The sequence below is a fragment of the Phoca vitulina genome, unplaced genomic scaffold, assembly GCF_004348235.1.
Source record: "Phoca vitulina isolate PV1807 unplaced genomic scaffold, GSC_HSeal_1.0 scaffold9, whole genome shotgun sequence".
In the NCBI taxonomy this organism is placed as follows: Eukaryota; Metazoa; Chordata; class Mammalia; order Carnivora; family Phocidae; genus Phoca; species Phoca vitulina.
In genome coordinates, this window is record NW_022589712.1 from 62984683 (window position 1) to 63008482 (window position 23800).

Genomic DNA, 23800 nt, shown 5'->3' on the forward strand with positions numbered 1-23800 from the left:
GTTTTCTTTTCTACTAGTAATACTTTCAGAATTCAATCAGTGATAGTCATGCAAAAGAGGTCTTACAACTCACACTTTTTACTGATTAAGCACTATTAATCGAAGTTACATGAACAATGAATAAAAGGAAACTAAAAGCTGATTTGCATGTTCATAGGGTTGATTCTCCATCTGCTATTTTAACGCCCTTGACAAAGAAAAACAAAGTTTCTAGAACTCATACATATGGCTTTGACATAGAGGTTGACCAAATTCTATCTATCCTTTCCTATTCCCTTCCAATGGGAAGCAAGGATATGCAGGTATTCGAGAATTTTATTTTATTCTCTCTGATCATTGTTTCAGTCTCAGGCAAGACAGGTTTCCAAGGCAAAAAGCATTAAAGGAGGCACAAATTATTTTATTTAACAACACATAATAAAGGTAAACAGGCATGAAACTTCAAGAACTGGCAGAGACCAACATATCTAAAACAGACATTCTTTAACAAATAGAATTTAAGCCAAATATAAATAGAACTAAAATGCAAGAATTCAACATATTTACTTCAAATATTATTTTGATATTTTGATCTGAAGTTGACAAAATTAAAATAGAAATATAAACACTGTATACAAACTTTGTGCCATAGAACTATAAGGAATTTTTTTCCTAAATACTTGTTGTCTATATAGTTGAAAGCAGACCACACCACAGGGGAAATATAAATAAATATAAAAGCAGAAATTGCACGTGCTATAATTTTTGACTAAGATGTATTATAATTAGATATTAAGCTAAGTTTGAACCAGAAAAAAGAAAAGAAAAGAAAAGTAAAACCTCAAACAACCATTAACTAGGGATTTAAATCATTATCCTTAGTTATTGGGTCAAAGAAAAAATTAAAAAGATTGTCACATCTATTTATAAGTTAATGAGCATACGTATACTACACATCAAAATTATATGACTAAGCCTATATTCAAAGAAAATTTGTAACATTACATGTTTTCATTATTAAATAAGAATGAAAATAAGTTAATTACTGCACTAAGCAGACCACTCACAATTCATAAAAAGAGCAATCAAGTTAATAAGACAAGGAACATCATTTTCGACACAGTATAAAGAAATTTAAGGAACTCTTGAAATCTAATGAAGGAAAGGGAGACAAATACAAAATCAAGATAGATAAAAATGAAAATAATAACTAAACTTACTTAGTACTTTCTATGTGTTAGTAAGTTAAGCACATTGTCTGTGTTATCCCATGAAATCTTCACTTTTAAACCCTATGAGATAGAAACTATCCTTTTCCTTCTTTCAGACATAAACACTGAAACACAAACACAAGGAGAATACGGACATACCCAAGATCAAAAGGCAGTATGTGGCTGGAATCTTCCATGTTCTCATAGACATATTTCTGCCTAAATTTCTTCCGGTATGCTGGGTACTTCATGTGTTATTCACTTGTTAATTTTCTTATATTATTCACTGTATTGTCATATATGTCCTTACTTAAAATGTTGAAAGTTAAAAAAAAAAAATAAAATGTTGATAGTTGTGGAATTTTTTATTATTATGTTTTCCTCAGATTGTAAGTCCTTCAAAAGTAGAAGGATTTTTTTTTCTTAGATCTTTGCAGTCTAAAGATCTAGCAGGATGTTTAGGTCACAATATTATTCAAAAATTATTGACTAAATAAATGAATGAATGAATGAGTGAATTCTGTAGGTCACATCTCAAGTTGTGCACTAGCATGTGGACTTGGTCTTGGATTCTAGTACCAGATAAACTACAAATAGCTGCTAGGCTCTATATTTCATAAAGGCCAAGACCATGTCTATCTCTTCATTTGTTATAACCCCAGAACTGAGTATAATAATTAGCCCAGAGTAAGGGCTAAGTAAAGAAGAGTTGATTTACTTAGAGAATGAGTGAATTAGCTTGTCCATTCATCCTCCAAAATAAGGACAAGAGCTCTAACCTTCACAGCTATGATCACTTAATGAAGTGGACCCTGAAACAGCTGAAGAGTCAGTCCTGCTACTGCACTCACCACAGCAACATTATGTTGTGACACCTTGTGATATTCTGAGCTTTATGTAGCACTCTTAGACATATCTAAAAATGAGAAATAAACCTGAATAGTTTGATTCATTAATTCTATATCTTATATCATAATATGTTTACAAATAATACAGTTTCACACTTTCCCTGGAGCCATAATTTATTATTAGGAATAAATAAATATCATGAGTAATTTATGCTACTGGTGTATACAACCAAATATTGAATAGCTTTCCAAGAGAACCTTGCAAAATTGATAATAAATATGCAACATGTGATATTTTGGCTAGTGCTGAAGTGATTATTTATTTAAATGTGTCTGTTAACAAATGTATTTTCCTCAGTTTAAATGGTTCAGGATTTTCTTCTTTCTTAATTTTTACTAGTTAATACAAAAACTTCCTTTTCCCATTTACTGTAGTCACAGGTCAACAGTACCTTGGATATACAGTTGATCCATGAGCAGTGCAAAGGTTAGGGGCTCTGAATCCCACACAGTCAAAAATTCATATTTTTAACTTTTGGCTCCCCCAAAACTTAACTACTAATTGATGCTTAACTATTAATTCTAGTGTTGACTAGAAGCTTTACCAATAACATAAACAGTCAATGAAAAATATTTTGTATGGAGAGGGAGGCAAGATAGCAGAAGAGTAGGGGACCTCCTTTCATCTGGTCCCTTGAATTTAGCTGGGTAACTATCAAATCATTCTGAACACTGATGAATTCAACATGAGATGTAAGAAAAGAATTGCTGGAATTCTACAAATAGAAAAGCGACAATTTTCTCCAAGGTATGAGATGTGGAGAAGTGAATCTGAGGGGATATATTGGAAGATAAGGGCAGGGGGAGGGAGCCTCCATAAGTTAGCTTACTGGAAAGTGATATAGTCCCAGACAGCTGAACTTTTAGAAGTCTGCTTCAGTGAGGGACATCCCTGCCTGAAAGGTGCTCAGGTAGAAAAGCAGGGCAGAATCCTAGGTGGGATAGTGTGGTCTCAGCATCCCCAGGGTCACAGAAAGAACAGGGGTACCTAAGCCAGCAGAGTCCCCAAACATTGGAGCAGGGAAACTGGCTATGGTCAGTGAGCCCAGTAGTGGGCTCTCAGCCAGTTTGCCATAAACCCAGAACCTGGCAGGATTGGGGGACCCTGCAAAGGGCAGAAGGGTAGTGACCCTCCTCCTTCCCCTCGGAGGATTGGCTTGGGTGAGCACCACAGGAGTCTGCAGAGTTTGGTGCACACAAAAGTGAAGACTGCTTTTCCCTGAGGGTTTACCAAAGAAGGGGGCCATGATCCTTTAGCTCCAGGGTGGAAAGCTTTCAGGGAACAAAAGCCACACAGAGCGAGGGAAGGAGCTTACACTGAGCCCAGCCCCATGGCAAGAGGTGATGCAACTCCACCCAGGCAAAGACACCTGAGAATTAGTGCAGCAGGCCCCTCCCCCAGAAGACCATTTTACTTATATCCATATGGATTAGGTCTGTGACAGAGTATTACCTCTGGTTCTTTCTTTTGTTGTGAATTCCTCCTTCTAGTCATCTTTCCCAGAGAAGAATGAATGAATGAGAGAGCAAGATCAAAAGTATCAATCATGACTCAAGCAAAATACACACTAGACAAATTCGAAAAAGTCAGAAACCAAAAAAGAAAAGAAACAGAGAAAAAAGGGGGAAAAAGAATATAATCTCCCAGGTGAATATACATATATTATATTGTGATATTATATATATGTGATATATTGTGATAAATATATATATATATTTATTTATTTATTTATGTGTATGTATATATATTTGTGTGTGTGTATATATATATATATATATATATATATATATATATATATATAAGATTGTAAATTTCAGAGATAAACAGAAAATCCTGAAAGCAGTTTGAAGCAAGAGCTCCTTCCCTACAATGGTAGAAACATTAGACTGGCAGCAGCCCTATCCACAGAAACCTGCCAGGCCTGAAAGGGCTGGCATGATATATTCAAGGTACTAAATGAGAAAAACATGCAGCCAAGAATATTTTATCCAGCAAGACTGTCATTCAGAATGGAAGGAGAGATAAAAAGCTTCCAGGACAAACAGAAACTAAAAGAATTTGTGATCACCAAACCAGCCTACAAGAAATATTAAAAGGGATCCTTTAAGCAAAGAGAGAGCCCAAAAGTAACATAGACCAGAAAGAAACAGAGAAAATCTACAGAAACAGGGACTTTACAGGTGCCCATATGATGGCACTAATTCATGTCTTTCAATAGTTACTCTGAATGTAAATAGGCTAAATGGTCCAATAAAAAAACACAAGGTATCAGATTGGATAAAAAAGCAAGACCCATCCATATGCTGACTACAGGAGACTCATTTTAGACCTAAAGACTCCTCCAGATTGAAAGTGAGGGGGTGGAGAACAATTTATCATACTAATGGACATCCAAAGAAAGCTGGAGTAGCAATCCTCATATCAGACAAATTAAATTTTAAACCAAAGAGTATAGTAAGGGATGAAAAGGGACACTATATCATACTTGAAGGGTCTGTCCAAAAAGATCTAAAAATTATAAATATTTATATTCCTAACTTGGGAGCAGCCAATCATATAAACAATTTAATAACAAAATTAAAGAAACACATGGATAACAATACAATAATAGTAGGGGACTTCAACACTCCACTCACAGCAATGGATGGATCATCTAAGCAGAAGATCAACAAGGAAACGAGGGCTTTGAATGACACACTGGACCAGATGGACTTCACAGATATATACAGAGCATTCCATCCTAAAACAACAGAGTACACATTCTTCTCAATTGCTCATGGAACATTCTCCAAAATAGAGCACAAATCAGGTCTCAACCAGTACCAAAAGAATGGGATTATTCCCTGCATATTTTCAGACCAAAATGCTTTGAAACTTGAACTCAATCACAAAGGGAAATTTGGAAGGAACTCAAACACTTGGAGATTAAAGAGCATCCTACTAAAGAATGAATGGGTCAATCAGGAAATTAAGGAAGAATTTAAAAGAATTCATGGAAACAAATGAAAATGAAAACACAACTGTTGAAAACCTTTGGGATACAGCAAAGGTGGTCCTAGGAGGGAAGTACATAGCAATACAACCCTTTCTCAAAAAATTAGAGAAGTCTCAAATACACAAGCTAACTTTACACCTAAAGGAGCTGGAGAAAGAACAGCAAATAAAGCCTAAACCAAGCAAAAGAAGCAAAATTATAAATAGAGCAGAAATCAATGAAATAGAAACAAAAAGAACAGATCAATGAAACTAGAAGCTTGTTCTTTGAAAGAATTAATAAGATTGATAAACCCCTAGCCAGACTTATCAAAAAAGAAAAGAGAAAGGATCCAAATTAATAAAATCATGAGTGAGAGAAGAGAGATCATGATCAATACCAAGGAAATACAAACAATTTTAAGAACACACTATGAGCAATTATATGCCAACAAATTAGGCAGTCTGGAAGAAATGGATGCATTCCTGGAAACTTATAAACTACCAAAACTGAAACAGGAAGAAATAGAAAATTTGAACAGACCCATAACCAGCAAGGAAATTGAAGCAATAATCAAAAATCTCGCAACGAACAAGAGTCCAGGGTTGGATGGCTCCCCAGGGGAATTCAACCAAATATTAAAAGAACTAATACCTATTCTTCTGAAGTTGTTTCAAAAAGTAGAAATGGAAGGAAAACTTCCAAACTCGTTCTATGAGGCCAGCATTACCTTGATCCCAAAACCAGACAAAGACCCCACCAAAAAGGAGAATTACAGACCAATATCTCTGATGAACATGGAGGCAAAAATTCTCACCAAGATACTAGCCAATAGGATCCAACAGTACATTAAAAGGATTATTCACCACAACCAAGTGGGATTTATTCCTGGACTGCAAGGGTGGTTCAACACTCACAAATCAATCAACATGATATATCACATTAATAAAAGAAAGGACAAGAACCATATGATCCTCTTAATTGATGCAGAAAAAGCATTTGACAAAATACAGCATCCTTTCTTGATTAAAACTCTCCCCAGTGTATGTATAAAGGGAACATACCTTAATATCATAAAAGCCATCTACAGACGGTGAATATCATTCTCAAAGGGGAAAAACTGAGAGCTTCTCCCTTAAGGTCAGGAACATGACAGGGATACCCACTCTCAACACTGTTGTTCAACATAGAACTAGAAGTCCTAACCTCAGCAATTAGACAACAAAAAGAAATAAAATACATTCAAATTGGCAAAGAAGTCAAACTCTCACTCTTCACAGATGACATGATACTTTATGTGAAAAACCCAAAATACTCCAGCCCCAAATTGCTAGAACTCATATAGGAATTCAGCAACATGGCAGGAGATAAAATCAATGCACAGAAATCAGTTGCATTTCTATACACTAACAATGAGACAGAAGAAAGAGAAATTAAGGAATCGATCCCATTTACAATTGCACCAAAAACCATAAGATACCTAGGAATAAACTTAACAGATCTTTTAGAGTAAAGGATCTGTACTGTAAAAACTACAGAACACTTGTGAAAGAAATTGAGGAAGACACACAAAAAGTGGAAAAACATTCCATGCTCATGGACTGGAAGAATAAATATTGTTAAAATGTCTATGCTACCCAGAGCAATCTACACATTTAATGCAATCCCAATCAAAATACCATTGACATTTATCACAGAGCTGGAACAAATAATCCTAAAATTTGTATGGAACCAGAAAAGACCCCGAATCTCCAGAAGAATGTTGAAAAAGAAAAACAAAGCTGATGGCATCACAATGCCAGACTTCAAGCTCTATTACAAAGCTGTAATCAAGACACAAAAACTGACACATAGATCAAGGGAACAGAATAGAGAACCCAGAAATGGACCCTCAACTCTATGGTCAACTAATCTTAGACAAAGCAGGAAAGAATATCCAATGGAAAAGGGACAGTCTCTTCAATAAATGGTGCTGGGAAAATTGGACAGCCACATGTAGAAGAATGAAACCAGACCATTTTCTTACACCATACAAAGATAAACTCTAAATGGATGAAGACCTAAATGTGAGACAAGAATCCATCAAAATCCTAGAGGAGAACACAGGCAGCAACCTCTGTGACCTCAGCCACAGCAACTTCTTGCTAGACATGTCTCCAAAGGCAAGGGAAACAAAAGCAAAAATGAACTATTGGGACTTCATCAAGATAAAACGTTTCTGCACAGCAAAGGAAACAATTAACAAAACTAAAAGGCAACCTACAGAAAGGGAGAAGATATCTGCAAATGACATATCAGATAAAGGGCTAGTATCCAAGATCTATAAAGAACTTACTAAACTCAACACCCAAACAAGAAATAATCCAGTCAAGAAATGGGCAGAAGACATAAAGAGACATTTCTCCAAAGAAGATGTACAAAGGGCAAACAGACACATGAAAAAATGTTCCACATCATCTCGCATCAGAGAAACACACATCAAAACCACAATGAGATACCACCTCACACCAGTCAGAATGGCTAAAATTAACAAGACAGGAAACCACAAATGTTGGTGAAGATGTGGAGAAGGGGGAACCCCCTTATGTTGTTGGTAGGAATGCAAGCCGGTACATCCACTCTGGAAAACAGTATGGAGGTTCCTCAAGAAGTTAAAAATAGAGCTACCCTACAACCCAGCAATTGCACTACTAGGTATTTACCCCAATGATACAAATGTATTGATCCTAAGAGGCACCTGCATCCCAAAGTTTATAGCCCTAATGTCCACAATAGGCAAAGTATTGGGGAAAGAGCTAAGATGTCCATTGACAGATGAATGGATTAAGAAAATGTGTGTATATATATACAATGGAATATTAGTCATCAGAAAGGATGAATATTTACCATTTACATCAACATTGATGGAACTGGATGGTATTATGCTGAGTGAAATAAGTCAATCAGAGAAAGACAATTATCATATGGTAAGGGGATGGGGTAATTGGATGATGGGCATTAAAGAGGGCATGTGATGTGATGAGCATGGGGTGTTATACACAACTGATGAATTATTGAACATTACATCTGAAACTAATGATGTACTATATGTTGGCTAATGAATCTAAAAAAAATATTTTGCATGTTATATGTATTATATACTGTATTCTCACAATGAAGTAAGCTAGAGAAATGAATATATTATTAAGAAAATCATAAGGAAGAGAAAATACATTTACACTCCTGTACTGTCTTTACCAAAAAAAAAATTGTGTACAGGTAGACGTGTGCAGTTCAAACCATGTTAAGAGAGAACTGTAACAGCTTTAAAGTTTCTAAACTACGGAAGTAAACTGAAATGAGCAAATGGTTGGGGAAAAAATGCATTGCTTTAATGCTTCTTTGACATGTAAAATCTCCAAAATCTAGGATTATCCTGAGGACCGTTGAAAATAATTTTATGGAGATATAAACTTCGGAGTTATTTTGATATCTTTTAGATCCATGTAGAAATTAATCTTCCATGGACCAAGAAAAAGTCTTGTTAGTTAATCTGACTTGGTGCTTGGTTTCAAAAGAATTAAAAAATTACTTTTCTCTTGGTAAATTTTCAATGAAGTCTGAGCTTTGGGATGTGCTTGCCTGGGTGGTGATTCCGTGAAGACACAGGATTATTTTCAAGATTTTATTTTTATAGTTTTAATTTTTTGATCTCATTAAATATTAACTTGCTCTGTAATTTTTCTCCAAACATCCCTCTCTGCATACCACCTTCATGAAGAAAAGTTCACAAGTATTTTCTTCTCCAGAGATTCTTTCTTGATCTTTCAAGATGTATCTTAAGTATTAAAAAAGCAAAAGCCTTTCATTTTCAGTATAGCGCTAGCAATAGGAACCTTCACCTCCCTAACATCTTTCAGACTCTTGGCAGCTGAGTGGTCATAGTGAATTCAGGTTGGTTCCATTTAGAAAATCCTCTGATTCTCTCCTTGCTCCCATTTCCTTTCTGCAGCAACCTGGCCAGCTTAGGGAGCACACGAGATTTGTCTGTCCCGCTTTCTTTTTGCTTCTTTCTTGATTTAACCAATTGGGAGTTGAGGAAAAGGAAATGTGCTTACCAGCAGTAATTGCCAAACACTTGGAAACCTTGATAAGTTTTCCAAAAAGCTCTGGGGTGAAAGAGTAAGGGAATAACCAGCAGAGAACTCTGCAGAAAATAAATATGATTGGGAGAAAGAGTGACAAAGGTGGCCAGACTTTCCAGTTCTTTTTTAGTAACTCTTTCCAATCCAACCACACTTCTCAAAAGGTTCTGGAAAGTCAACAGTAGTTATTAAAATACATTCAGAGTGTCTGGATGCTTGTTTTTCCCCATCAGAATTCTATTCTAAGGAAAAGTCATGTGTTTGATACATAATATTGATTTGCAAATTTTAATTAACTAATTCTACTATTATTTTATTGTTTATAAAAGAGAATTTCACACAAGTCATGTAAAAATATCTAGATTGTCAAAGATTGATTCTTCAAAAATCATTTATGACTATTTCGAAGGCTAGAAATGTAAAAGAGACATGGCAGTTATATGTCCTTCTATCATCCATAATTGAATTAAAAGACTCTGGGATAGTATTTCTAATCAGTTCCTTACTGAAACAATCATCTTCACAATTAAAATACAATGAGCTCTCCTTTCGATTAGTGCTACACAAAGTGTGTTATGGTACGCAAACTCTTTGTTCCAGAGCACCATTGAGATAAGTTGAGAAAGAGAGAATAAGCATTTACATAACATGACTAGGATATTCAAGTAAGTGGTTTTGTGTTTCACAGAAATATCAGTTGGTGATAGATGGGAAGGATAAACTCTTCCTTTTAAGATACCTTCAAAGCACAGGGCTAGATAATGAAGAATGTAGTGTCTCATAACTAGAACACTAAACCACAAATCTGAACATGGGTTGCATTTTTAATTGACAGAAATGATGATAAAAAGAGCATGGTCTCTATTAGAAATTAAAAAATGGTGTTTTGATAATCTAAAAATATTGAATTTTACATCATGTTGGGTTGGGTTAAACACTGGGACAGTTGCATGGGCTTTTGACCTGCGCAGTTACACAGGACTCTGCTCTCAGAGGGCCCCATACTTGGTTTATTGCTCTGTGGTTGCTGCCTTGAAACTCTTAATAACTTTATATTTGAACTTGTGTGTTGTAAGTGAAATTCAATTTTAATTGTGACAAGGGAGTGCGCATATAAGCAGAGGAGGTAACATGCAACATGTGTGGCCACCATTTCTTGCAGTCCTGTTTGCATGTAGCCTTCCTGATACCTTGTGGGCACAGGATTCTGGTGGACCCACAATGCACGGGAATTCAAGGAGACTAAAAGTGAATTCAAGGTAAACGTGTTATGTCTGTGAGTAAGGGAAGGGAGTGGCACTGACAACACCAAGTGGCCATGCTTTCCATGTGAACCAAAACTTTCTTTGAATATAGACCAAAGCCAATGTTATTCTAAAAAACACAACCAAGGAATCCTATCATATTCCTTCCTATTCCTGTTACTTCTTCCCTGTTATTAGTCAACCATTTACACTACAAATGACATATAAGAAAAGGTACAGATAGGGCATCCCAAAGTTTCTTTCCTTTTCAGTTCTTTCTTATTCATGAGTAAACTGAAAGTAGAGAGCATTGGTCAAATGTGTACATATCAAAAGTAAAATAAAAACACTTGAAATAATTTTTCTCAGAATTTCCATTGTTCTATTTTAACAATGGAATATATATGAATGTATGAGCTATGAAATATGAATTATAATTTTGGGTGATTTTACATGCAAATTGAATGTTCTGATATTTGCATTAGGACTGGCATTACATTATATAAAGATGAATAGTAAAACTTATGCTAATAATTTAAAATTTTAATTTTCTTTACTTAGAACAACATTGAATAGCACATAATAAATGCCATGACATGTTGAGAGACTGCAGAAAAAAAGGGAAAAGAAATTATATATATATATATATATATTTAATATTTAAAAGGGGTAATAGAATTTTTATTGTTTTTTTATTATTATGTTGTTAATCACCATACATTACATCATTAGTTTTTGATGTAGTGTTCCATGATTCATTGTTTGCATATATTTAATACCTTTAATGATACATTTTTCCTGCTTTTTGAGCAAAAGTCTCCACATTTTTATTTTGCGCTGGGTCTCACAAGCTATGTAGATGACCCCGGTTAAATAGGATGTGCAGTGCTTGGATTAAATTGGTGCCATTTGCTATTATCCAGCCTATATGGTCATATAAGTTTAAGGATGATTAATTCAACAATATTAAACAGGCTTCACTACTATAGGAGTTTCCTAAAACCTTTAACAGGCCAACATACACTGAGGAGAACTACAGAGGGCATGGGGTATGCTGCATATCCTTCCTCATTTGAGTCCCAGACCATTTTCTCAGTATTTCCAGAGATAAATATTTCTCTGGACATATTGGGAAATTCTGCCTCTATCACTAATTAGTTCTGTAAGTCACTTAACTTCTTCGAATGTCAGTTTCTCCTTCAGATGGAATGCCTAACTTAATATTTGTGATAAAGATAAAGTCTTTGAACATGTGCCAAATACCTAGTAGGTTTTTAATTTTATTACTGCATTTTCCCAAGTCCATCATTGTTCTGTGGGAGCAATATAGTTAATTTTGCACCATGAATCCTTTTCTAAAAATTTTTGGAAATCTTGTTGTTCACCATGGAGTAACCAAAAGAAAACATTGAATATTTCATAGGAATAAAGATCATTCTTCAAAATTGCCTGGCATGTATTAAGTGCTTAGTAAACATGATAGAAATTAATGAATAAAACAGTCATAAACCAAAATAAAAAGTTTCTCAAATACAGCCTGGATTCATATCTTGGCTTCTTCCATTAGGAAGATTATTTTATTTCTCACTTTCCTCAATTTAAAAATGAAAGGTCTCATCTGCCTTATGGAATTATTGTGAGGAGTAAATGACATATAGCATTTCCATACAGTGCCTTTTATATAATAACTGTTCAGTCTATATTAGCTATGCCAGTATGTTGAGAATTTTACCCTTTCTCCAAGATTTTATTATAATTCAAGTCTCTGGTTCTGTCCTTTCTGTGAATGAAAACAGAGAGATACTCAAGGAATTCATAACCCAAAAGAAATAATAAAAGTAAGTGTAACAGAGATTAAAGAAAAAAAAATTCAAAACTATTTTCTAATTCATGTTTCTCACTCCAAAACTTGAAAAAGTTGGGGCCAATGTCTGGCAGAGCTCCCATTTATTTCCATCATATCCCAAATGGACAAGTGTTAAAATTCCTTCCTTTTCAAATTTTATTTCTGGTAGTTTCCCTTGGGTGTTGACTTTGAAACAGAATGGCCTCATATGAGACGTGGAAGAAATAAGAAGGAACTGTTTACTGACCTACTGTAACTCCTTTATTAGACTGGGTTACATAAATTGTGCAAAAATGTTTTTAATATGCAATTTAAATAGTGAATTTTATCAGTGAGTAGCATGTGTTTTGGTATATAGGTGATTGGCATGCCAGGAGACTGAATGTTACTATTAGCTTGTGTAATTCTCAGAAATATGCTACAGAATAGGGAAGTCTGGGAACTAAGAATTCCAAAGAACAGCAACAAGAAGACTTGTCAAGAAGAGATTATTTTCTGAGACTCTTTATGCCCCCCTCAACTTCCTGTCCATTACTTTCCAGTTGAGACCAGCCAATCTCTTACTTCAAGAATACCCTTTCCTTAATTGCTTTCTTGCCTTTCCATAATTATAATTAGTATCTATTTAAAATCTACTGTATATCAAGCACTGTTCTAGGAAATTTATGTGTATTAACTCACGACAAAACTATAGAAAAGGTACTTTTATTTTAATGTCCATCTTAGAGGAAAGGAAAATGAAGCAGGTTAGATTAAATAATTTGCTGAAGGTGACCCTAGTAGCAGAATGAAGACTCAGTTATAGGCAATCTGACACAGGTTCCCTGCTCTTCGTCACTTAGCTTTACTGCCTCTACATCATACCTACTGGAAAAGTAGACACTGGATCGGGTCAGTTCCTTGTCCTATTTCCCATGTCAGGCACTCAGGAGGTGTTCAAAAATATTTATCGAATGAGTAAATATATGCTATTAGAATCTCCACTGCAGATCAGTATGTCAATATGAACTTACCATCCAATCTTCTCTCTTCTCATCCCAGTCTTTATTACCTGGTTGGCAAAAGAGCCTTTTCAGATATGATTAAGATAAAGACCTTAAGATCAGTGATATCTTGGATTTCTGGTGGGCCCAATGTATTCACATGGGTCTCTAAAAATGGAGAAAATTTTCCCAGTTGTGGTCAGAGGAAGATACCTCTACAAAAGGGCCAGAGAAATGTACTGTTGCTGATTCTGAAGATGGAGGAAGGAAGCCATGAGGCAAGGGATGCAAACAGCCTCTGGAAGATGGAAAAAGCAAGCAAACAGATTCTCCCTGGAGATCCCAGAAAGGAAAAGAGCTCTGCTGTCACCTTAACTCAGGGAGGCCTGTGCTGGTCTTCTGAGTTAGAGAATCTTAATACAATAAATTTTTGTTGTTTTAAGTCACTAAATTTGTGACAATTTGTTAACAGAAGCATGGAAAACAAATGCAGCCTCTATAATCATCCAGTGACTCTAAAGAGATTTCAGGATTTCTTTCTTAATGTCTGGTGTGTGGCTTGAGTCCCCTCACATAGTGCCCATGGCATTCTTCTTTCACAGACCTTGTTCTACTTTCATATTGATGTAGAGTTTCAGGGGAGGAGCAGAAAAGGCTCCTTTTCTACTATATGTGAGAAATACATTTCCTTTCTGAAGTTAAATCACAAAATCCATATGTAATGAACGCAATTAGCTATCTCAGGGACTAAACCAAAATTTTGGGGTTTAAGACTAGGAATATTTGGGAAATACCCACAATTCTCATCAAAATAGTATGTTCATAGTCTCAAGCAGGAAAAAACAAGATATGATTGAAATTCAGGAAATGGAAATTATAAGAATTTTACTTTAGTGTAGAAAACATATTTTGTGACTAAATGTGCACCTAGAAGCAGAGGCAGATAAAGTGTGATGTGAACAACACTTAAACATCATTGGCCTCCTCGCTTGCATGCCTTTTGTAAAGCTCTGAGAGAGGATTATACATTCCAGTAAAACTTGCATAAGTGAGATATTCCCACTGCAATCCGTTAAGACTACTATTCTTACCATTTCTCCAACGCATTTTCTTTCTGCTGGGTGGCATTGGAAGGACATATTGTATTTGTCATTTTCTATTCTTAAAGATTCAGGCCATGAAAAACTTGGATCCCTCTCTGCTTAGTGAAAAGTAAAGACCAGATAGAGTTTAGATTTGCCATTAAAGCACAGTATGAAGAAGTGTCCTTCCTGTCCAGAGACAAGGTTTTCTAGCCGTTGGAGGAAGGAAAGCATTATTAAAGATAGATTCTTTTGATGCCACTTAAGTCAAAATACATGATTAATTCCCCTCATTTTGATAATATATATTTTTTTTTTAATGTAGCATGCCCTTAGAGGGGGGACACAATGATCTTTGGGTAATGCTTTCCAGGTTGACTCCAAATGGTATTCCCATTGTAAAATAATCCTTGGGAATTGCAGAGCAAATGTGCATGTGTAATAGACAAAGCATGTATATTTATTAATCACTTGTCACCATGCCAGGATTCATAAGGATTCAGCAGTGAAGAAAATGGGCTCTCCTCTCTTATGGAGAGGTGGGTAGGGGGCATAAGATAAACAAGTGAACAAATAAATGTGTCATTGCCGATAGCACTGAAAATCTTTACATTGGGTTAAAAAGGCAGGTTTCCTTGAAACAGTGACATTTGAGTAGAAACTTAAGAAAAGAAGGAGCCATTTCTACAGAGATCTCTGCATGAGGAGTTTAAGGCAGAGGGAATATCAAATGCAAAGCCTCAGACACAGTTGAACTCTATGGAGTTATAGATCAATTTTTTTCAGACTATGGTTTGTTGACCAATTTGTGGGGCTTGAAATCAATTGGTGAGTTGCAACAATTTTTTTAAATGAAATAGAAGAGAAAAAAATAAAATACAAAAATCAGAGTGCATTGCTTATTTCAAGAATACATATTCCATAAATGATGTTCATGTGTGTGCATGCATGTGTGCTTGTGCACAGGCGTGTGAGTGCATATACGGATCATGACGTAAAATGTATTTTTTTCTATAAGTCCCAATAATGAGAGACATTATTGTACAGCTTATCAAGGGATCTGAATACTATTCCACATATAATGAGGCAGGAATGGAATTTTGAAACCATATATATATATATATATATATATATATATATATATACAAAATGAAAGAATGAGCTGTTCAAAAGCAAAAGCTGGATCCACTGATCCACTTTAATTGCTTTAGCAAGATCAGATTTATGTATTTAGAAAGCTGAAAATCAGACTCTAGGTCATGGTGTATTTTACATCTGGGGAGGCCTTTTGGAGGTTCAAGTAGCCATCCACACCTATCTTGCTTTGAACTTGCCTTGAGCAAACTACAAAGGAGGTCCCCCTTTGGAAAGGACAGATTACAAAAGAAGATCCCTCCTCTGAGGTTCAGTGACATGGCAATAACCTCGCCAGGGTGACCAGGCTACACAGCTTGGCAGGTGGCTTTCACCCCCCACTTTTCCCATAGCTGAGTAGCTTTTACCTCACAGGGCTACACAACCATATGCAGGATCCTTGGATATCCCCTTGGATATTCCAACAGTATTTGTTATCTTGGATGGTAATTGCCTACTTGTCAGTCCTTAGGATTTTTATTTTATTTTATTTTATTTTATTTTTTATTGTTATGTTAATCACCATACATTACATCATTAGTTTTAGATGTAGTGTTCCATGACTCATTGTTTCTGCCTAACACCCAGTGCTCCATGCACGACGTGCCCTCTTTAATACCCATCACCAGGCTGACCCATCCTCCCACCCCCTCCCCTCTAGAACCCTCAGTTTGTTTTTCAGAGTCCATTGTCTCTCATGGTTCGTCTCCACCTCCGATTTCCCCCCTTCATTCTTCCCCTCCTGCTGTCTTCTTTTTTTTTTTTTTCTTAACATACATTGCATTATTTGTTTCAGAGGTACAGATCTGAGATTCAACAGTCTTGCACAATTCACCGCGCTACCAGAGCACATACCCTCCCCAGTGTCTATCACCCAGTCACCCCATCCCTCCCACCCCACCCCCCACTCCAGCAACCCTCAGTTTGTTTCCTGAGATTAAGAATTCCTCATATCAGTGAGATCATATAATACATGTCTTTCTCTGTTTGACTTATTTCGCTCAGCATAATACCCTCCAGTTCCATCCACGTCATTGCAAATGGCAAGATCTCATTCCTTTTGATGGCTGCATAATATTCCATTGTATATATATACCACAGTTTCTTTATCCATTCATCTGTCGATGGACCTCTTGGTTCTTTCCACAGTTTGGCTATTGTGGACATTGCTGCTATAAACATCGGGGTGCACGTACCCCTTTGGATCCCTACATTTGTATCTTTGGGGTAAATACCCAGTAGTGCTATTGCTGGATCGTATGGTAGCTCTATTTTCAACTTTTTGAGGAACCTCCATACTGTTTTCCAGAGTGGCTGCACCAGCTTGCATTCCCACCAACAGTGTAGGATCCCCGCCAAACAACAAAGGGAATATATTAGATGTGGATGTCAGAAACCACACATAGGTTGACACGGAACAACCTAAAATAAAGACAACTGGAAGAACATTTGAAAGTCAGGCCAAATTCTTTCTTACACCCAGAAAGTTCCTTTTAGCCTCACCTGCTTCAGCTTACTCTTGCTTCTTGATTTTTGCTCTTGCTTTTTCCTAATACCCATTTTCTTTTCTTTCAGTTTGACTGTTGGTGGTGGCTGAGCCCCTGCTCTGACATACCCACAAGTCACTTTGTTCTAGCGTGATTTGCTTTAGCTTTCCAATTTTCACGTCTTGCTTTGTCCCCTGACTATGATAATCAATCAGCTGGTTTAGCCAATCTCATCCCACTGAAGAATCTGTCTGCCACATGTCTAACTCCCTGAGTCCTGACATTCTCTCCCCCACAGTGAGCTTGGCCCATTTCACCCCTTTCATGCTACCCAATTTAGATGGACTTCCCATATTGTGCCTTCATTTATCAAATGAAATTAGTCACTTGGCATATCAAGCATTTTGAAACATTCATATGCATATGAAGACATATAAGACAGTACACATCAGCAGTAATTAATGTTAAAATAAACAGGGTAAATTTACTTATTCTAACATTGTCACTTCAATTAAAATAATTTATACAGTACTTTCAAACCTAGCATAGTAAACATATTACTTAAAATTCATCTGAATCATTAATATAGTAATTAGAGGACTGTAAATAGTATTTCTAAATAAAATAATTTTTATCATAAAGACTTAGCACAGATTGTGATTCTAAATAAGGTAATTTTAGCTGTGTTTAAGTTAGGCAAATAAACCGAACAAATTACTGACCAGGATTCCAGTGCCTAATCCAAGACTTTCAATTAATACTTGTTTGCCAGTTGAGAGGTTCTGTGTCAAATATGCAAATATTAAACAATATTTAAGAAGAAAGAGATCACGTATTTCATTCAGCTTTACTGTTGGAAAATAAAGTTTGTTTATTTTTGTTTGTCTTTTACTCTAGTTTATCAGGCATGATTGAGCTTTTGAAAAGATATGGATTTTTGGAATATCTCCATTCAAATCTAAGTAATTGTAAATGCAAATGGGCCTGTTAAATAAGGTCTGTCTCTTTGTGCCAACAAAAGTTAAATGACTAAATTCTAAAAGTTCAGTGAGGAATCAGAGTCAGCTTTAAGGACAATTATTTAGGTCATGCTGCCTTAACTTGGTCTTTGCTCAAGGAGTCATTCTTTCAATTCAGAGCAAATTGTAGATAATGGAAAAATCACCAAGAATAAAGGCTTTTGTTTGTACACATATGCATTAATTTTCTTTTGAATGTGAGACATGTACACAAATTATACAAAGTATGATGTCTATGACACTTTTGTTCCTCCTTCTTCCTCACATTCTGATATAAATAAAATTACTGTCATATTTCTTTTTTTATTCAGACATTACTTTTGAAGGTGCAGGTGTGAGCTAATGTGACATTAAAACAGACAAAACTAAAAGGAGTCACAGACAAGATTTATTTCAAGGTGACTGAAACCTCAACCCATGTAGACTGGCAATTCTTGATCAGATTGGCAACAAGAATGTTGTTTTTTTTTTTTTTTTAACATTATTTTAATGATATTGATATCCATAGTCTCTTTTTCATTTAAAAATGTTCTTGCAGCTTCCCCATCTTATTCTCTTAAAATAAAATCCCTTGGATATAAGAGTCAAGTGTCAGAAGAGGAACCCTGAGAGACCTGAAATTATAAAAAGGCATAGTGGGAGCATTCTTTCCAACTGTTAAAAGAGAATATGCTAGTCAAGCAACATTACTCATTCAATCAATTCTGCTCTTGAATAACTAATAATTATAATTTTGTTAATTTTCTTAAACCAAAAAAGTTTAATGTATAAGATTTCTTCATTAATTTAGTTGTGCCAAAAATCAGGGGTTCCCAGATTTGGAAATTGTGTAGACCAGAAAAAATTCAAATAAAATAATATTGATATTTTATTTCCCAATAAGAACAATAAAACAATTAAACAAATTAACCAACAAACCAAAATAAACCTGTCAAGCTGTCATATATTTTTATTATAATTTATTAAAAGCAATGTCATTTGACATCAATTAGAATAAAGGACAATCCTATGAATTATTCAAAGTTAGATTGATGAAAGTTCACTACTTTTTAAATGTATTTTTTTTTTTTTGCTATACCATAAAAATTTAGTCAAGAATCACATTTGTCCAGAGACTGATGTTTGATAACTGTTATGATAGACTTTTTTTGTTTTGTTTTATTTGTTTGTTTGTTTTATTCAAATTTTAGTTAGTTAACATACAGTGCAATATTGGTTTCTGGAGTAGAATTCAGTGATTCATCACTTACATACAACACTCAGTGCTCACCATAACATGTGCCCTCCTTAATGCCCATCACCTATATAGAGACTTCTAAAATGCTGAGTGCATATTTTATTTGCATGAAGGGAGCTTAATAAATTAAGTCTTAATTATTACTTGCTCTAGGCTCTGATTTCTTTATGAAATGAGCATATTAATAGATCTATGTGGTGAGAATTCAATGGGTTAATACACCTAAAATCTTTAATACAGGATCTCTCACATACAGTAAGTGCTCAATAAATGTAAACTATTGTTTTTACTGACAGAGTAGTGTTTAGGGTCTCATTATATCTAAGATTTGATTCACCTCTAAAATATTCATCTCTCAAATCCATATTAAGTATCTCAAAAGGAAAAACAAAGAACCATAAACAGATATTAAACTTTAGTGTATGATATGCATGATAAATTGTACAGGTGAGGAGTACTGATGTCTGTAACTTACTTTGCATCAAAAAAACAAAAGAAGAATTGACAGATGGACAGAGGGATAAATAGATGGATATCCAAGCACAGAGCAAATGTAATAAATGCTAATTGTAGAATCTAGGTAGTGGGCATATGTAAAAATCTTCCATATTTTCTGTGTGTTTTACATTTCTCAAAATAAAATAAGAGAAAATTAAAAAGTGAAAAATTTTAAGGAAACAATCTTAAAATTTTTATCATCTATTAATTAAAATAAGAAGCTGTCAAACACAGGCATTGTTCCTAACACCTACCTGGGAGTTCCAAAGTTATATCTAAGGGTAGGATTTCTGCCGTTTTGCCTCCAGGTCCAAAATTGCTCGTTGGGATCGTGCCTCTACAAGATGTTTGCCTTGATGCGCACTTCTGCCGTACGTCCGGGGCCGTGCGGGACCCTGGTGCCTGGAGGCCCAACCCGGCACCTAGTTTTGACTCACTTGATCAGGCCAAACCTAGGGACGTGTGAAGGCAAGTGTGAGCAGACTCTGGGAATGACTGAGAGTTGTAAATTGGTCTCTAGTCTGGAGTCAAGTTTTTGAAAAGTAGCATGGATATAATTTAATGATAATGTTCAGGACAAGCAGTATTAGTTGCAAACACATGAAAAACAATAAAAATGTGTTGATCACATAACTTGCCACAAAACATATGGTATGGTATGGTTTTATTTCTGTGTTAAAAAAGGTAAATATGTGTGTGTTTGTGTGTGTGTACATGTACACATATACACATATAAATACACATACATATATATTTGTATCTTCGACTCCTTATGGTTCTGTAGAACTATAAAATGTTTTTTTAACTATAAAATGTTTGCTATTTTTCATAATTCTTACATTCTCTTTATAATCTCAGTGCTAAATTTTTGTTTGTTTTTTGTTTGTTTTTCAACTGTTTGAGACATTTGTAGTGATTAAAACCTAAAGAGTAACTCAGTGTGAAGTCAGAGCCAGTCCTGGTAAAAATTATTGTCATGTCACCAGGTAAGAATTCTTATTTTATTTTAGAAATTAAGGGAAAATACTTCCTTTATTTAAAAAAATCCAATTAGAAAAAAAAGAAAAAATGAGGTCAATCATATAAATATTTGTCATTCTATAGAAAGTTTCTAGGTATTGTAGTGATATGTCTTCCTATGGATGCCAACTATTTTTTGGTTTTGAGTAGGACATCAAAATATGAAATAAATCTGAATAGTTATATCTTCCCTATGCACAGATAACTAAGAACAATTTCAAGCAAAAATAATTCTGCTTTAATCACATGGATGTTTCTAGTAAACATTTCCTTTTCTGAATTATCTCGATAATGATTGCCATTCTTTTCTATTTCTATATAAACATCATATCAGAGAGAATACTGTTCTTTAATAATATTTTTCCACAGTGGGGTTAGGTCATGAGAAGAAGAGACTCATCAGGATTAGTAAGATTTAGAAGTGGTGACTATAATGTGCTAATAGATTGCTTAAGTCCTAAATAGAGCTTCAAAAAAAAAACAAAAACAAAAACAAAAACAAAAAAACATAGGTCAGAGAAATCTGGAGCTAGAGAGATGCCCTTAGAAATGTGCTTTTATGATGAGAAGATGAAAGTTCAGAGCAGTTAAAAGATGCACCTCTTACATCCATCACAAGCCAGCTAAGTGGCAGGGTCAGTTGGTCCCAGTACTTTTTTCCCACCCCACACAGCCAATACCTCTGCAAGGTTACTATTCTTCTGCTACGTAGAAACATGACTTTGGAAGGAAAACCATATGGAAAATATTTATCTTAAAATGGGTAGATGTCTGTTTATATTTAGGGACTAGTAACAAGATTATATTTAATTTTGAATTATTTATATAAGATTTATGCAATTTACACACAGATTACAAATCATATCTTCTACAAAGCACAGTAGGGAAGAACTAAGAGTGATAGAGAATCCTTCACCTTGATTTTTGTGGCTCGAGAGCACGTAAATAAAATTCAATACATCAAATATCTATTTTATGTCAGACACCTCGGTGGCTGCTTTATGGTATACACAAACCCTACCTTCAAGGAGTCGGCAGTCTACTAGATGAGGAAGATACTGCAAAACACAGAGCTGTGTTTTCCAAGGTTGATCAGAGAAGTGAAAACTGGAGATAAGCATAGGCTTATATCAGGAAGTATACTGGCCAAGTAGAGGACAGGAGCAGAAAGGCTAAGGGTCTGGGCAATTGATGGTGGAAAAGTGGGCAGTGAATGACAGGCAAAGAAGAAACACTTTAGTTCAAAACCTGAGAATTCTGATGGATTGATTTCTCTTCCTTTCTCATCCTCTCACTACACCTTTTATAGGTTAACAAAAACAAACAAAAATGATAGAGTTCCAGCATGAAAAAAACTACTGTAACACCAACCCTAACCAACCTGACCCCCTTCTGGTATCTTTTGGAATGTCGCCACCATGCCCAAACTGGGGAATCATCAGAGATTGCTCCTTGACTTTCAATCCCCACATCGCATCATTCAGGTTCCAATAATACCACCTCCAAAATAGGCATTTCTACATGGACTCCCCTCCATCTCCATTTTTGCCCTCTTCATCTCTTTCATTTGGACTACTCTATCTGGGCTGACCCTCTTCAAACCTCTTCTTCCCTGTTTCCCAGGATCCTACAGAAGAGGAGTCATCACCTACAAAATAAAATTTAAGCTCAATTATCTGTCTCTAAAGGTATTCTGTGATCTGATCTTTATTTGTTTCAACGTACCACTGTATCTGTATCAGCCTACCACCTCCTTTCCTTTTCTACTACCAACTTTATTCTCCAAGAATACTGAATACTTGTAGTCCCAGGAACATGCCATGATTTTGCACTGCTGACTTGTGGAATACCAGCTGCTAGGCAATGCTTTATTTAGACCACATGACTGCACAAGTGAGTTGATGGATAAATAAATGAATTTATTGTTATCCTTCTTGGTTGGAATTTTTCAAAGCCTCAAATAGTTTGTGTTTTGTTCTCCTAAATGGCCCTTAAATAGATGGACCATTTAAACAACTATGTACTCACACTATGTTACACACCAGAATAACAAGGACAAATCATTTATAATGTCTGCCTAACAACATAGCATACAATAGTCAGAAAAAGTAAGAAATTAAAAATATTTTATTTAAGGTCATAGTATATAATATGATGCATTAGTTATTGGTATCTGGCGTGTAGTAAGAATCTGATAAATATTTGAACTAAGAAGGAAAGAAAGCAGAAAAACAAGCAAATAAAAAGAAAGAGAAGGAAAGAGACAGAGAAATTGTTTGAATTTAAAAATCTGAGAAGTATCTTTTCACATATTTTTAATCCAAGAAACCTTTGCACAGACAATATTTTATAAGAAATGTATTATTCTTTCCCTTAGGTCTACGGATACTTGTTGATCATTTGCTTGGACTGTGTTAGAGACATAGCAAAGAACAAGATCTGTGTCCTCTTGGAGCTTTGCTCCTAGCAGTGTAGATAGGTAATAAACAACAAGAGAAATTTTCAAATGGTGTAAGCAATATGAAAATGACAGAACAGGATATTGTGACTGAGAATGATGGCAGGTAGTTTGGCTACTTTTGATATGGTGATTGAGACAGCCTCTATAAGGAGGAGATAATGTTTGAGATGAGAGCTAGGTAATTGAAGAAGAATCTGGACAAGGAAAATATCACATGCCCAGGCTCTTTAGTGGGAACAAACTTGTGAAGGTCAAGAAATGGATGAATGAAAAACTACCATTTTATTCAGCAATTCTACTTCTGGGTATCTATCCAAAGGAAATGAAAACAGGATATTGAAGAAATATTTGCACTCTCATGTTCATTGCAGCATTATTCACAATAGCCAAAATATGGAAAAAATGGATATATAGATAAAGAAAATGTGATATTTATATACACACATTTATACACACACACAATGGAAGCAAATCACACCATTTGTGACAACATAGATGGGCCTTAAAAGTATTCTGTTCAGTGAAATAAGCCAGATAGAAAAAGACAAATGTTGCATGGTATTACTTATATGTGAAATTTTTCAAAAAAATT

The 23800-nt window shown here is 35.2% G+C and overlaps 1 protein-coding gene across 5 annotated transcripts in view; it reads right to left on the minus strand.

The window, feature by feature from the left end:
• The window catches only part of FUT9 (fucosyltransferase 9), a 180927-nt gene that overhangs the window by 133638 nt on the left and 23489 nt on the right, over positions 1-23800 (minus strand). For 3 of the 5 annotated variants that reach the window (XM_032408222.1, XM_032408221.1, XM_032408219.1), the window contains exon 1: positions 19982-23537. The exons of the other annotated variants lie outside the window; for them this stretch is intronic. The gene's annotated coding sequence lies outside the window, so the exon portion shown is untranslated. Of the gene's footprint in view, positions 1-19981; positions 23538-23800 lie in introns of those variants that run through there. 5 annotated transcript variants of the gene reach the window in all.